General features: G+C 35.3%; 1 pseudogene; it reads right to left on the bottom strand.

The window, feature by feature from the left end:
* Positions 1-2130: 2130 nt before the first annotated feature.
* LOC113071811 (netrin-G2-like) overlaps positions 2131-16033 on the bottom strand; it is a 42448-nt pseudogene continuing 28545 nt past the window's right edge.

Raw genomic sequence — 16033 nt, forward strand, 5'->3', positions numbered from 1 at the left:
TGAATTGCGGCTAGTTTCAGCGGTTAGCCGATGATGAAAGCCACAGGACGGGCGGCCCCATGAAAAATGAAGAAGACATAACGAGGGATGGAGCACAGAGACAATGAAGAAAGAGAGAGCGAGGGATGACTGACATATCAGAGAGAGGATGAAAGACCCATCCTCTCGTTTGTTGAGGGTTTCGTTACTTACTGGAACCAGAAGAAAGAACCAGCCAACGCCTGAGAACCTGAAAGAGAGAGAGAGAGAGAGAGAGAGAGTGTGAGTCAGGGCTTGGTTCCAAAACCTAGTGAGTGCTTTCTACATAGACAGCTGCCTTTTAAGGGAGCATCCTAACTGAAATGGAACATCAACAGTGACTGATTTGGAACATTCTATATCAAAAACATTACTGGTGGACGTAAAAAAAACAACAAAAAAAAAACATCCAAGATTAACATATTAATATCAAAGTGCAAACACAGTGTAGATATTTTTTTTAATTGAAATATTTTAAATATTATACACTAAATAGTTAATTTATGAAATATTTTAGGTTATAAAAACAAAAATAGAACAATTTTAATCAGATTTTTTTTTTCATTGTGCTTGTTCTAATGCATTTTGCCAAAAATTTGGTAGGCAGCATAATAGTGTCATACACATGAGATGCATTAATTGTAATTCAGATTTAATGTAATGCTGACTCTAAGCATATATTATATTACTATATATTAAATACATGCATATTTTTAGAGAATTATAAAATAATCAAACAGTTGTTTTTGCAAAATAAAGCCAGCATAATCAAGAAATATCAAAACATTTATTTACAATAAATACAGCAATATTCCATGCGAATAATAAAAACAGCATTTTTAATCAGATTCTTCACTGTGCTCGCTGCAATGCTTTTTTGGTATTCTGGCCAAAATAATCTGGCCAAATGAAGGCAGTAAATTTAAGAATCAGTGAAACACACTGATTTATAATAAACACAGCAACATTCCTTGAAAAATAAGGACAGTCCGTTTTAATTTCACGTTGACTTGAATCAGCATATAGTAAATAAATATATGCATATATTAAAAAGAAAATAATCTTGCTGTGCTAGTTGAATGCATCGAGGCATCCTAGTGTCTCTGACCAAAGGAAGCAGAGGAATGAAGTCTAGGTAGGCAGCTCACTAGGTTTCAGAACAGATCTGGTGTTTCCTGTTCAGACAGTGATTAGTGCAGATTTGGGCCGTTTTCTCCACAGAGGAAACCTGTGCGTGTGTGTGTGTGTGTGTTTGGGAACATTTTGTAGGCTGGAACGGCGGTGTGCGTCTGCGCTGCTCTCCTCTCTGTTCTCTGGGAATTGGGCCGCCACACCAGCAGTCTTGATCTTACTGTGAGCTGACAGGTCTGTGAAGTCTAAAAGGCTCTGCAGCGCTCGGGTGTGTAAGTGAAGAGAGTTGAGATCTGCAGTCTGCTGGATCACCCGTGTGTGTGTGGTGTGTGTTGTGTGCTGATGCCCTAGATTATTATTTTAATCATGATGCTGCTGGTAAAAATGGAGGGATGTTGTGTTCCAAAAAATCTCCCTTTGGATACTGTACAGAAGGGAAGAAAAATTACTTTGTGTTCATTTTCATTCTCTGTTTCTCCTTCTGTCTCTCTGCCCTCATCTACCTTTTTTCCCCCTCCTGATCGTTTTGTCAGATTTTCAGGGATAAATCAGATCAGGCTGCTGGAATAACCGCCCGTTCTGCTTTCTCTGTGGTGTGTGTGTGTGTGTGTGTGTGTGTCGGAGTGTAAAGATCTCTGAAGCTCAAGAGGAATTCCGGTCGAGGAATTCTGAACCCAGAAAATAATGAGGAGATTTCAGTGTGACGGGGCTTAGATGTGAGACTCCTGTAGTGCGGGATGTTTTTAGAGATAATTAATTCTGTTTCAATTGTGGAGTAGAAAATGATTAAATGGATTGATCTGATTCATGAGGAGCTGATATTTGCTCACTGGAGACCTGGTGCGATTGATTTAGAATGATGTTGCATTCATAATAGCAACCATTTTATACCTACAATTAGGGTTATTTTCTATTCTTTGAAGAGTGTGTGTGTGGTTTATGTGTATTTCTGTTGTGTTTGGCACTGGTATTTGACCTCACATGTGTTGGGGGATCCGTTGGTGAGTTGGTAAATATGATCCTGATTTCCAGGTCTTGGCTTTGAATCCTTTCTTGCAGCGCTGGCAGTCCTGTCCGGTCGTGTTGTGTTCACATTGACACTGTAAGTTTGCCGTCCAACATACAAACACTGAGACGCATGGAGATTGGCATTTAACACCTAAAAGACAGAAAGAGAAGAAACGTTTAGCAGGACTGTAACACAGACCTGATGATCTCATGTGTTTCTGATAGAGAACTGAAATTTTGAAGTGAATTATTTTGAACATCAATTTGAATGTTAATATTAACGTCAGTGTTATTTAGTATCATTGGATATAATATGATAGTGTTTATTAATATTTAGAATTAGTGTTTATTTTTTACATTTTCAGTTTTATTTTACATTTTAGATTTTTTTTTGTAATTATGTTAAGTGATTTTGTCATCTTTTTCATATTTTAAAGTTTATTTTTAGCTTTATTATTATAATTTAGCAATTTGAATACTTCAGCTTTTTTTTTATTTAAGTTAGTTGCCCAGGCAACATTTCTAATTTCCGTTTGTAATTAAAACTATTTATTTAATGCGATTTAATAAAAAAATATATATATATTTAAATATTTGTATATATATATATATATATATATATATATATATATATATATATATATATATATATATATATATATATATATATAAATTTAGATTTTTTTAATTTAAAAGTTTTTCATTTTATATTTTCATTTTATTTCAACTTTAATTTCAAATACATAAAATAATTTAGTTTACATTTTAGTCATTTTACGTGCTATTATTTTTTATTTTTTATATTTCAATAAATTTTTATCAATCTTTTTCAAATTTAGTCATTTTTGTACTTCAATTTTTCATTTGATTTAACTTCAATAAGTTGGCAAGGCAACTTCAATTATTTAAATGAACTAAAACCATTTTTTTATATTTCATATTTTATTTTGAATGCGCTATAACAACACTGATCAATGTTAAAATGAATTTGATTGTTAATGTGCATGTGAATTTTAATCTTAATTACTTTCCAAAACATTGTTACTTTTGAGGAAAAAGGGCAGACCAGAAATATTTGGGACATTAATGACAATTTGCTTTTTTTATGATTTAAAGTGGCAAAGTCATCAGGAAATGAATGAACAAGGTATGAAGAGCAGTAAAGCTTGATGTCTTCAGAGATATAAATTACAGGTGTGTGTGAGTGTGTGTTGGCAGGTGGAAATGCATCAAGAGCAATGAACACAGGTGTGCTGCTGTAGATTGGGCCCAGTAAAGCAGAAATGAGCGTTTATGTAAGACCAAATGGCCCTGATCCTAAATGAGACTCTTCCACCTGAGCAGCACAGTGTGTGTGTGTGTGGTGTGTGTGTGTGGTTACTGTCGAGCTTCAATCCAGTTAGTTCCGCTGGAGTGAACATGGATCCATCAGCATCAAATATTCACACCATCGTCCTGTACTTTGAGCCAACCCACATCTATCTCTCTCACACACTCTTTTTTTTCTCGCTTTATCTTTTCCACAGCCTGTGAACATCCCCCCTCTTTCTCCTTCCTTCCATCTCCTTTAACCTCGTTCTCTGACACCATCGCTCTTCTAAGATGGGGTTTAGTGTGTACTAAAGTGGTCTAGGTTGAGCTGTCTGGCAGTCTGGAGTGTGAAGTGGTCTATGATTTATCATTTATACCTTGTGTGTCAATGTGCAATATGAATATCTGCAACTTAGCCTACTGCGATACATTTGAACCTTTTCAAAGCTTTACAGAGAACATTTTTATTCTCTAGTTGTTTAGAAAAACATCTAAGATCTATAGAAAAAATGTTGAATTTTTATCTGACAATTGTGACTTTATAAGTTTGTAAGTCTTAGCAATTTAGAGTTTTTTAATGAATTCCCATTACTTTTCCATGTTTTTGGCTCTTTGTGATTACTGGATAAGGATTTGTAAAAATCATTACAGACTGAACTCACAGATTGCACTTTCTAGCTGACTGAATATTTTATAACAGAGTGTAACTGAAAAAAGTTAATTCACTATACAAATTCCCATGCCTTTTGAATATTTGATTATTTTTCATGATTGTTTTTTTTTTTTTTTTGGAAATCACAATGTTAAAATTCCATTGCATTTGTTTTCCATGACCATAGGAGTCCTGTTAAATAATTCTGGCCTGATTCCCAGAACAACATTTTCATCCCATCTACGACTCGAGACTGCATTCAGATCTGACTCGATTCTGGTATGTAATGTTCACTTTTCACAGTCAATTCCTGATAAATAAATTTAAGCCCATGTCTAATTAACATTTGGTAAAACGGTAAAAATAAAGGTTCTCAGTCCTTAGATCATAGATACATTATTATTTTTAAAAAAGGGTTATGGTTCTTGAGTTGCTCTATGGTTCATGGGATTATTAATTTGTGATGTTTCACTATAGGTTCTTTTTTTTGGATTAGATTCTGGTTTCTTAGATGGTTTTCTAAAGAACTATCTTTGTAGAATTTTAAAGGCTTTGCGATGACATCACACAGTTTTTGAATCGATTTGGAAGCATCGCTGTCATTCTGATTGTCTTTCTCTCAGTCTCTCTGTGAGTTATGGATTATGTGAGTGGTTTTATGATGAGCAAATCAAACAAACAAACAAACATGAATCCACAGTGAGACTGGGAATGCTCTCTCATTCTCTGATTTGTCTGATTTTTCTCTTCTGTTCATTAGATGATAGAGAGACGTTTCACACTCACACACAACTCATTCCGAGTCATTAATTCCCTCTGAGAGCAGAGAGAGATGGAGGTATATAAAGAGCAGTAAGAGCAATCTAATGAAGTAAACTGACCCTTTTGTTGTTGTCTGTTCTGGTAGAAAATAAATTTAAATCCTACTCTGAAGATTCATAGCTTCATAGATCATATAAATGTCCTTAACTTAAAGGGTTTGACTTCAGATTCGTCTACAGTACATATGAATCATAATTAGCTTCAGAATAATATTTTGTGATATGCCATTCAGCGTGAGTGTCTGTTTCTGTCTGTGTCTTCAGTAATGGGATTGTGAATGTATTTGTCTGAAGGATGAGATCAATGCACATGCTGTGAACGGCTCAAACTGACTAAATACAAAGACTCTGTGGCTTTCTCAGCTTTATTGTATAATTAATCTTTTTTTTTTCAGTTGTTCAGTTTTCAGTTGTATTATTATTATTTATTTTAGTATTATGTATATACTGTTATAGTATGTGTTCCTCTTGCTCAAGTGGTAGAGCATTGCTCTGGGGGTTGGGGAAGGTTGGGGGTTCGATTCCCTGGGAACACATGGATAGGTAAAAATTGATAGCCTGAATGCACTGTAAGTTGCTTTGGATAAAAGCGTCTGCTAAATGCATACATTTAATTTAATTTAATTTAATTTAATTTAATTTAATTTAATTATTAATATTTTTAATTAGCTTTAATTATGTTTCCATTTAAATTTTAGTTTAAGTTTTATTAGGTTGTTGTGTTTTTATGAAATCTTAATCATAGTCACAGTGTTTTGATTCAGCCGTTACTTTTTGTTTCGTTCCACTTTCAAAAATCCACAAAATAAAATCGATCTATCATTTTTAGTGTTGCTGCTGCTTTTCACACTCTACTCTCTCTCTCTTCTTCTCGGTCTGGTTTGCTCTTCAGTCACGCTTCAGTTAGAGTGGTATTCCCTCCGCGATTCCTTCAACTCCCACTCATCCAAACTCCAGCCACACTCATTCCCATCCTTTCTTCTGTCATTCCACACATTTTTCCCATTCAGGCCAGTTGCTCGCTCGCTTAACTGCATTTTCCAGTAGTGTGTACTGTTCATATGACGTGTGATGTTGTGTCAGTGTGCCGGTGACACATAGAGGTTCCTGTTATTAAGCTTTTGTTATTCAGGTTACTGCTCTGAACACGTTGACTGTAACTAATTGTGGATTCTGCTCGAATTGTTGCTCCGCAGTGTCAGTAGTTGAAGTGAAAGGGAAACTGAATGCCGAAGACAGTTTATGCAAATGCTTATGCAGTGCTTTTGTTGTGTTTCAGAAAGCAACAACGTAAAAAATTGAGCATGTGTAGCATCTGCATTCAGATACTTGCAAAGCGTTTCAGGAATAACAAAATACTGCATATACTGTATACACAACTGTTAATGAAAGAAGTCTTTTCTGCTCACCAAGGCTGCATTTATTAAATCAAGAAATACGGTAAAAATAGTAGTATTGTGAAATATTATTACAGTTTCAAAATAAGTGTTTCTTTTGTAATCTATTTTTATTTATTCCTGTCATCAAAGCTGTATTTTCAGCATCATTCCTCAAGTCTTCAGTGTTACGAGATCCTTCAGAAATCATTCTGATATACTGATTTGTGGCTCAAAAAAAACTTTGTTTTATTATTATCAGTGTTCAAAACAGTTGTGCTTTTTCATATTTTTCTACAAATAGAAATCTTGTGTAACATTATACATGTATTTTCTGTCCCTTTTCATGCATTTAATGCATCCGAGCTAAATAAAGTGATTAATTTCCTTCAAAAAAATCAAAAATTAAAATCTTGGCCTGACCCCAAACTTTTGAACAGTGTATTTAAAAATAAAAACTAAATAAATTCTATACTTCTCAAATCTTTTTTGGTTCATTGTGAAAAAGTCATTGGTCTGCATTATTGGAAAAAGAAAAACTGTTGCTTTAACCTTTTATCAAAAATGTATTTTCCTACTCTCCATTTACTATTTAACCTGCTGCACCATCTGAAATAAAATTTTGCAATAAAATCTAGTATCTCCTAACTTTTACTCTCAAAATATCTGTTTTTACTCCTAGATATGTTATGTTATAAAATAAAAAAGTAGTCTGTAAACAGCATTTGATTATTACTTTAGCTAACTTTATAAAGGCTACATTGTCCGTAATTTAACTACTGCTATGGCTACAAGTGAGTAGAGTTTCCGCTTGACTACATTTTGTATGTATGTGTGTTAGACTTACTTACACCCAAGACCCAGTCAATACCCATAATGCAGTGGTAAAAGCATAAGGTCTCAAGGTCATTTGTCATGCACCGACCCCAGAGGAGTTCAGACAGAGCTTTTAGAGATGACCTTCAACCCAACACAACTCTATGTGTGTGTGTTAAAGGTCAAGAATGTTCTTCTTTTTATCGTTTTACGTGTAACAGGTAATGCTATATTTGCTGCATGTGTGTTTGTGCATACTATAGCAGGTAGCATTTTTCTGTGTGTGTTCTGCATGTCGCAGCGTGTGGTTTCAGTGGGGCGTCTCACTGCACAGCAGAAAGTGAATAATTTACATAGACTGCTGCAGAAAATGTGAACTCGTGTGTGTGTGTGTGTACACCAGCGATCCAAGCTAGATTCAGAACAGAAACTAGGTTTTTAAGTGCGTGTAGGGGAAAATAGATTACAAACAGAGAATGCACGGCCTTTTACACACACAAAGAGAGTCTCCTCAAAGCTTCTTCAACACGCAAAGACTGCGAGCGAGATGGAGGGAGGTGAAGCGGAGAAATGCAGAAGGTTTAGTTGGTGAGGTTTTCTTCTGTATTTTTGGCCATCCGCTGCTTAAGAAGTGTTTGTTTCAATGAAAATCTGATCATTTTAGTCAAAAATGTCACTATTTCCTTTCTTCAATGTAACAATGTAACAAATGCCACCCTAAAAGAAACCTTTGCCACCCCTGCTGCCACCCCAGTTGGCAGCAACGAATTAAAGGTTATGGCCAATTTGAAAATTTAAGAGCGCGAATCTTTCGTGATTCGTGATCCTGCTCCGAACTCCCAAACTGATTCAAATGATTTGCGATCCCCAAACTGACTCAAATGATTCACGAACCCGCTTTGAACTCACGAACTGACTCAAATGAGTCGCGAACCCGCTCCGAACTCACGAATTGATTCAAATGATTCGCGATGCCGCTTTGAACTCCCAAACTGACTCAAATGATTCGAGATCCCCATAACTGACTCAAATGATTCGCGATCCCGCTACGAACTCCCGAACTGACTCAGATGATCCTGGAAGCCGCTACGAACTCCCGAACTGATTCAAATGATTCGCGATCCCGCGAAACTGACTCAGATGATCCTGGAAGCCGCTACGAACTCTCGAACTGACTCAAATGATTCGCGAACCCGCTTTGAACTCCCAAACTGACTCAAATGATTCGCGATCCCCATAACTGACTCAAATGATTCGCGATCCCGCTCCGAACTCCCAAACTGACTCAAATGATTCGCGATCCCCATAACTGACTCAAATGATTCGCGATCCCGCTCCGAACTCCCAAACTGACTCAAATGATTCGCGATCCCCATAACTGACTCAAATGATTCGCGATCCCGCTACGAACTCCCGAACTGATTCAAATGATTCGTGAACCCGCTCCGAACTCCCAAACTGACTCAAATGATTCGCGAACCCGCTTTGAACTCCCAAACTGACTCAAATGATTCGCTATCCCCAAACTGACTCAAATGATTCGCGAACCCGCTTTGAACTCCCGAACTGACTCAAATGATTCGCTATCCCCAAACTGACTCAAATGATTCGCGAACCCGCTTTGAACTCCCGAACTGCCTCAAATGATTCGCAAACCTGCTCCGATATAGGTTCAAAACCGAATTGAGAATTTAATTCTGTAAGCATGATGTGGAATTGCAATATACATTTCAATGTAGAATTTAAAATGCATTAAAATCCAGTGAAATGTATGTAACTAATTGTTTTCATAAAAAGCTGGTTTGTCTTAACAAACTTTGAATGTTAGTTTGATAGAGCTTTTAAAAGTCCTTAAAAAGGCCTCATGGATGGTCGGGTAAAACAATGGATAAAGAGATACATCGAATGATAATAGTATGAATTTGTTTTTATATATATATTTTGCATTTATATTTAATTTTGTTAAAATGTAATCTTTTTGTTTTGTTACATAGAACGATGGATGGATGAAATGATGGATTAACAATGAATAAAGTTAAGGATGGGTGGATGAATGAATGAAATGATGGATAAAATGGTGCACAGAATGAAGGATGGGTGGGTGGGTGGATGGATGGATGAATGGAAAAAATGAAATGATGGAGAAAAAAAGAATGCAAATAGCGATGGATGGATGGTGAAACAATGGATAAAAGGATGAACAGAACAATGATGGATGGATGGATGGTGAAACTGGATAAATGGATGAATAGAACAATGATGGATGGATGGATGGATGGTGAAACAATGGATAAAAGGATGCATAGAACATTGATGGATGGATGGATGGTGAAACAATGGATAAATGGATGAATAGAACAATGATGGATGGATAGATGGTGAAACAATGGATAAATGGATGAATAGAACAATGATGGATGGATGGATGGATGGTGAAACAATGGATAAAAGGATGCATAGAACAATGATGGATGGATGGATGGTGAAACAATGGATAAATGGATGAATAGAACAATGATGGATGGATGGATGGATGGTGAAACAATGGATTAAAGGATGCATAGAACAATGATGGATGGATGGATGGATGGATGGATGGATGGTGAAACAATGGATAAAAGGATGAATAGAACAATGATGGATGGATGGATGGTGAAACAATGGATAAAAGGATGCATAGAACAATGATGGATGTATGGATGGTGAAACAATGGATAAATGGATGAATAGAACAATGATGGATGGATGGATGGTGAAACAATGGATAAATGGATGAATAGAACAATAATGGATGGATGGATGGTGAAACAATGGATAAATGGATGAATAGAACAATAATGGATGGATGGATGGTGAAACAATGGGTAAAAGGATGCAAAGAACAATGATGGATGGATGGATGGTGAAACAATGGATAAAAGGATGAATAGAACAATGATGGATGGATGGATGGATGGTGAAACAATGGATAAAAGGATGCATAGAACAATGATGGATGGATGGATGGTGAAACAATGGATAAAAGGATGCATAGAACAATGATGGATGGATGGATGGTGAAACAATGGATAAAAGGATGAATAGAACAATGATGGATGGATGGATGGATGGTGAAACAATGGATAAAAGGATGCATAGAACAATGATGGATGGATGGATGGTGAAACAATGGATAAAAGGATGCATAGAACAATGATGGATGGATGGATGGTGAAACAATGGATAAAAGGATGCATAGAACAATGATGGATGGATGGATGGTGAAACAATGGATAAAAGGATGCATAGAACAATGATGGATGGATGGATGGTGAAACAATGGATAAATGGATGAATAGATCAATGATGGATGGATGGATGGATGGTGAAACAATGGATAAAAGGATGAATAGAACAATGATGGATGGATTGGATGGTGAAACAATGGATAAAAGGATGCATAGATAATGATGGATGCATAAAAGTATGCCTAAAATGGATGGGTGGATGGATAGATGAATGGATAGCACAAAGGATAAAAGGGACATCGAACAATGGATCGATAGATATCATTTTGAAACATTATCAATATAATTTTGAATTTAGTGCATATATTGTATGCTTTTATATTTAGTTTATTTATCATTGTATTTAATGCATCCAGGAAGCATTACCTATGGTGATTTTTATTAGTTTAGTCAGTTCAAATTCTATTTCAGCTTCACGTGTAGCATTGCCAGTTCAGTTCAAATTCACACACGTAAACTGAATGTGATCCAGGTGTATTATTGTGAATTTTGCACGTTTGCGATATATAGAGTGAGTGTTTATAGTAACAGTGTGTGTAGTGCAGCACTTCAGAAATATGCTGCTGAAGAGTGTGAAAGCTCGGAGTATGCCAATGTTTCAGCATCTGTGAAAACAGACTCTTTCCAAGGACATCCTCACACCTCCCTCCCTCTCTCTCTCTCTCTCTCTCTCTAAGTGGTTCTCTTGAGAAATAAAGAGAGTAAATACGGGGATTGCTAAAGAGAAGGAGGCATACGGTGATGTAGAGATGGAAAATGAGAGACATGGGACTTAAAACTTGTTTGTTTGTTTTACTTTGTTTGTTCATTTAAAAATTGAAATTCTCCTCAGGAAAATAACTGCATTAAAAAAGACACAGGGAGGAGAAGCGATGGATGAGGAAAAGATTTGAGAAAAGTGCTGACAGTGAGTTGGGAGGCGGTGGAGGAAGAACACACTGATTATCAAATCAGCCGTCGATGTGGGAGCATAAATCACTCTGCACTGACGCCTCTCTCCTGCATCGTCTTTCCCTCTCGCTCGCACTTCTTTTCTCCTTTGATGCAGCTTTGAAGACGTGAGGAAGTGCTGCTCTCTCTCTCTCTCTCTCTGAACTATTACTGATTTAAACATACTACAAGCTCTCTGAAGTTAGGAGACATTAACTAGTGTAGTCCAGTGATGGGCTGGGAATATAACAGTAGTGCAGGATTTCAGCGTATGCATCTGTGTTACTTTAGTATCATTCAGACACTATTATAGTTTTTAATAATATTTATATATATATAATTTTTTTGTTTATAATCATTATTTTGTCTGTATTTTTAGTTTTAGTTCTAGTTCTGTTTTTATTTATAGTTTTAGTTTTATTATTCATTTGATTTTGATTTTTTATATTTTAGTTAAATACTTAGTAATTTAATACATTTTTGTAACTTATTTATTTTTGTTTGTATAACTTTTTTCTTTTTTTAAATTTACTTTTATCTATTTTTATTAATTTTTGTACTTTCAATTTGAATTTTATTTTATTTTTATTTTTTGTCTATATATTTTTATTTCATTTTATTAGTTTTAGTTTGTGCTATTTCAGTAAATTACATTTTTATTTTAGTAAAAAAAATCTAATGTATTGTTTTTCCTTTTTTGTATATATTTTTAGATACATTTTTATTACAGTTTTAGTTTTTGATATTCTTTTGCACTACGTCAGATTAAATGAAAATGAGAAATGTTTCCATATAATATTATTTCAGTTAGTGTTTTATTTCAGTTAACTTTGTTTTTAATAATCCTGGTATGCATATTTAAAATTGTACCTGCTTTATATTCCATATAATTCTGAAATGTGCTTATGTAATTTTTGCATTGCAAATGCTGCACAATTAAATAAACGCAATCAACAAAAAAAAAATCTTCCAGTTTGCTAAATGTTAAGAAAATTAGGAGGCATACAATAAAATCAGGAGACCCAGGGGAGTCGCAGCTCAGCTGTTTCACTACCTGAAGTAGACTTGACCTGCACTGAATGATGCTGTTTGACTGACACAGTTTTGGGGAAATGTTCAATGTTGTAATTGTAATGTTATTAAAAATACACTTCATTTTTTTTCTGCAAAATATATTTTCTTATAGTGATTTTGGGCTAAAGTGTGACCTGGATGTGCCGTAATGCATCTGACAGTTTGTTTGCTGCAGTCTTTGTAAAGTTCTGATTTCTGAGTTCCTTCTCAACTCTTATCAATCCCTGTCCGGTGGAATCTGCTGCGGTCTCGCTCTTTTAGCCGCCGCACTTCCTGTGAGAATTCTTTAATGCAGTCTCTCTAGGGGTCGACCACACACAGTTAACACTATCTCCACACACTCTCTCTTCTTACGCCCTTCAGGGGGAGGACGGCACCCAGCTATAGTTATAACTCACAGAGACAGACATCCTGGCTTTTCACAAAGTCACACCGTGTTATGCCTGTAGCAGCTGCGACGTGAGTGTGTGTGTGTGTGTGTGTGATCTCTCATGTACTGACACCAGTCAGCCCTCCTGAGCTTTTAGAGCACAGATTATTCATTGGCGACCTGTAGCTGTCACAGCCGCTCTTACACGTATGTATAGATATATATATATATATATCTGCATCAGGTGTTGACTCTTGAAATATTTAGGTGCTCTTGATTCAACAGTGTTAATTAATGTAAAAAGAACTACAGCAATTGAATAATCTGCTTGATCTTGATCCTATTACATCATTTTTAGCAATCCACACGAAAAGCCACAAATATTCAGCTATAAAAATAAATTTTCAGATTTGACAGAATGGTTTTTTTACTAAAACATTTGTACTTAATTATTGCTATTCTGATGGTGTGTTGCAACTGCAGAAAATCGTCAATAAAACAGCTTTTAAACAATGTCACGCAATATTATCCATAACATTCAATTACTATAATATTGTTAATTAGCTGTAAACTATTTTTTCCCCTAGATGCATGCACTATATATTTATTTTATTTTTTTAAACATAGTGTTATTTATTACATACAGTATTGCCATTCAATGACAATTTTTGCTTATTATATTCAATAAATTACATATTTGTTACATTTTTACTTAACCGTAATGTAGCTGTGGTAGTTTTGTCTCATATCGTTCCACATGTTTGTTGGTCTTCCATAAAATAATAATTACAACTCAAATCAATATTTCATGTGCATTCATCTATGTGTTTGGTAAGCATCCGTGTAACAAGCAGAATAAAGTAGAGTCAGCTGCTCATTAGTGCAGAAGAATTCCCTTCAGGCTGATACTAGATACCTGATCTGGTTAAATGTGTGATAACCAGCTGACTGTACTTTTAGCTATTGTGTATTAACATCTGCAGGTATAGTGAGGTACAGAACCTGGTGATTTTATAGGTCATAAACAGTGTAAATTTAGGATCACTGATACTGTTGGGACACTGTATAAATTGTGAGTAAACAAGGAATGGAATAATTTACAAATCTCATAAACTTATATTTAATTAACAATAGAATATAAATAACATCAAATGTTGAAAGTGACACATTTTGAAATGTTATGTTAAATATTGTCTCATTTTGGATTTCATGAAAGCTACACGTTCCAAATAAGTTGGGACAGGTAGCAATAAGAGGCTGGAAAAGTTAAATGTACATATAAGAAACAGCTAGAGGACCAATTTGAATCTTATTAGGTCGATTGGGAACATGATTGGGTATAAAGAGAGCCTATCAGAGTGCCAGTGTCTTTTAGAAGTCAAGATGGGCAGAGGATCACCAATTCCCCCAACGCTGCGGCGAAAAATAGTGGAGCAATATCAGAAAGGAGTTTCTCAGAGAAAAATTGCAAAGAGTTTGAAGTTATCATCATCTACGGTGCATAACATCATCCAAAGATACAGAGAATCTGGAACAATCTCTGTGTGTAAGGGTCAAGACTGGAAAACCATACTGGATGCCGTGATCTTCGGCCCTTAGACGGCACTGCATCACATACAGGAATGCTACTGAAATGGAAATCACAACATGGGCTCAGGAATACTTCCAGAAAACACTGTCGGTGAACACAATCCAACGTGGTATGGGGTTTTATGAGTGTGTGTGGCATGGGCAGCTTACACATCTGGAAAGGCACCATCAATGCCGAAAGGTGTATCCAAGTTCTAGAACAACATATGCTCCCATCCAGACATCGTCTCTTTCAGGGAAGACCTTGCATTTTCCAGCATGACAATGCCAGACCACATACTACATCAGTTATAACATCATGAGTAGAGTAGAAGAAGGATCCGGGTACTGAAATGGCCAGCCTGCAGTCCAGATCTTTCACCCATAGAAAATATTTGGTGCATCATAAAGAGGAAGATGTGACAAAGAAGACCTAAGACAGTTGAGCAACTAGAAGCCTCTATTAGACAATAACGGGACAACATTACTATTCCTAAACTTGAGCACCTTGTCTCCTCAGTCCCCAGACGTTTGCAGACCGTTATAAAAAGAAGAAGAGGTGCCACACAGTGGTAAACATGGCCTTGTCCCAACTTTTTGAGATGTGTTGATGCCATGAAATTTAAAATCAACTTATTTTTCCCTTAAAATTACACTTTCTCTCAGTTTAAACATTTCATATGTCATCAATGTTGTATTCTGAATAAAATACTGAAATTTGAAACTTCCACATCATTGCATTCTGTTTTTATTCACAATTTGTACAGTGTCCAACTTTTTTGGTCTTCATTTTAATGCAGTAGTTTATTTGATTATTTAGTTGTAGTTATTGTTGTACTTGGCAGCCACCTAGAAATAAAATTGTTCACTGAAATAAAAAATTAAATATAATAATAATAATAACTATTATTATTTGTGTAATAAGTAATAATATTTAAAAACAATATTATTTGATATTGTTTATATTAATATAATTATATATAATGCTATCATTTTATTAATTTATACTATTATTATTTAACAAAATGTGTTTTCTGCATATTATAACAACAACAACAACAAAATATATCCATCTATCCTCCCAATAATTTGGGAAACATTGCTAATAATAATAATAATAAACTATTACATAGAAAAGACCAGGATTTTTGAAACATTCCCTGTACATAAGGGTGAGTAAATGACGGAATTATCAATTTATTTTATTTTTTTATTTTTTTTTGTAAATGATTAAATTAGCACAAGACCAACATGGAAAACCTTGAGGAAAAAACTGTTCTGGCTTATATAACATAAACACACACATATACTACAGTCTGCTTAAGAAAAAACACACACACACACACACACACACTTGTTGTGATCGATAGAGAGCCGTATCGTACCCAGTCTCAGCCTAAGAATAACTTATTGATCATCAGATTGTGTTACCAAGGGTGTGTGTGTGTGTGTGTGTGTGTGTGTGTGTGTACGTGCATCGGTGTGTTTAAATGCCTCTATTTATCACTAAATACTAATGAAAATATCTCAACAATGACACACACACGTCATCATTCACTGTCATGTAGAACTGTACATGTCAGGATTATACTTCATACTTTGTGTAAAGTGTGTGTGTGTGTGTGTCTTTAAATGCAACTAAATGTATGTCAGATTCATCACTGCAGTTT

This window comes from Carassius auratus, unplaced genomic scaffold, assembly GCF_003368295.1.
Source record: "Carassius auratus strain Wakin unplaced genomic scaffold, ASM336829v1 scaf_tig00008180, whole genome shotgun sequence".
Lineage (NCBI taxonomy): Eukaryota > Metazoa > Chordata > Actinopteri > Cypriniformes > Cyprinidae > Carassius > Carassius auratus.